This window comes from Dreissena polymorpha, chromosome 1 (genome assembly GCF_020536995.1).
Source record: "Dreissena polymorpha isolate Duluth1 chromosome 1, UMN_Dpol_1.0, whole genome shotgun sequence".
In the NCBI taxonomy this organism is placed as follows: domain Eukaryota; kingdom Metazoa; phylum Mollusca; class Bivalvia; order Myida; family Dreissenidae; genus Dreissena; species Dreissena polymorpha.
This window is the reverse complement of record NC_068355.1, coordinates 183,014,860-183,016,447: the sequence shown is the minus strand read 5'-3', so window position 1 is coordinate 183,016,447 and position 1,588 is coordinate 183,014,860.

The following is a 1,588-nucleotide window of genomic DNA, read 5'->3' as shown; positions in this document are numbered from 1 at the left end:
TAAAAGTATTGTCCTTTTAATTAACAAGAAACACATTCAAAGAAATATTATTCTTCAACAACTTTATCTCCAACATCATGCATTACTACTATATTTTAAACATCGTAACAGTTTGATTATATGAAAGCAAGAATATACATTCTTAGTCATATGCAAAGTAAACACTCTGTTTAATAAGCACATCTACAAAATCTTCTTTTATTGTCCAACTTATTACTTGAAAGTCTTAATATTTAGTTGCACATATTCACACATATTACTATCAAACAAGTCCTAAAATGCATCCGCGTTAAGTGCCTAACACCTATTGCTTAAAACTAACATTAATAAATGTATAATATATGCACAACACATTTTTAATGTTCATAAAAATTATAAGTAGCAGTCGTCCTGCTTAATTGTCCTGTGCGCCTTATTATTAAATGAACATATGGTTATAGTATAAACAATTCTATATGAAAATATGACGCAATGTTTGATTCTGAAAAAGAATAAATCCAAGTGTACATGGTTTTAAATCCAGAGAAATTTTTAATCACTCCGTAAAAACTCACTTAATCCAACAAATTAGCACAAAATATATACCAAAGTCATTGGTTTGGAATTATATACATTAAATTAAACACTATAAAAGCGCACACAGTGACACTACATTTTCTATTGTTACAGTGGAGACACACACATGTAGAATGATCCTGTCGGCTGACAGATTTTATTTCTGAATTTAAGTCGACATTTTCTTTCAACAATTAATTGGGGTCAAATTCTTGTAAAAATCCCAGTGTAGCACCTTTAACCAGCGCAACATTACTGGAATAAGTATTCAGCAGTCTAATTGGTATTTGATGGCTTTTAACTGTCCTTGGTGAGCTTAAAGTGTGCCCTAATGATATCCCATTTGTTGGCTGTTTATTTGACGTAGGGCATAGAATCCCAAGAGTTGAATTAATTGATCCAAGATTTTTTGTCTGTCCAGGTATGATACACTCCGAATTGGCTGGAATTTTTACCTTGGCTCGTGATGTGACCCTAACTGCCCTGAGAGGTATTTTCTCAACGAATGTTGCACACCTCTTCCCATTGAAACGTAATCCATTGTGAGCACTTAATTGATAATCAAAGTCATACAGAAAATCCATACCAATAAGTCCGTCTTCACGAATTGGTGCAACAAAAACAGTATATTCAAACCACTGTCCACATGATTTAAACTATATTTGATAAGGTCCTTCCCATACATTTGGTGTAATTTTCTTTGATAGTCTTTTACATTTTGCAGTATTCATGCACAACCTAAAGTCCCCATTTAGCCATCAATTTCGAACACTAGGTGAATAACCAGAAACAGTATCTCTTGGAGGTCTTCGGCTGTCAGATTTAAGCCACTTCAAAACAACGCCAATATCTGGATCCTGCTGTTGGAGTCTGGTCATTCTCTCCGATGAACAGAAGACTTTGCTGAATTTGACAAGACTTTTTACAGAAGATGACATTTCACCTAATGCAGTCTTTCCGTCTTTATTCGGCATTTCATAGTTTCTGTCATCCGCCTTCGAACTGTAATCTGCATCAGAGTTTTCAGAATGTT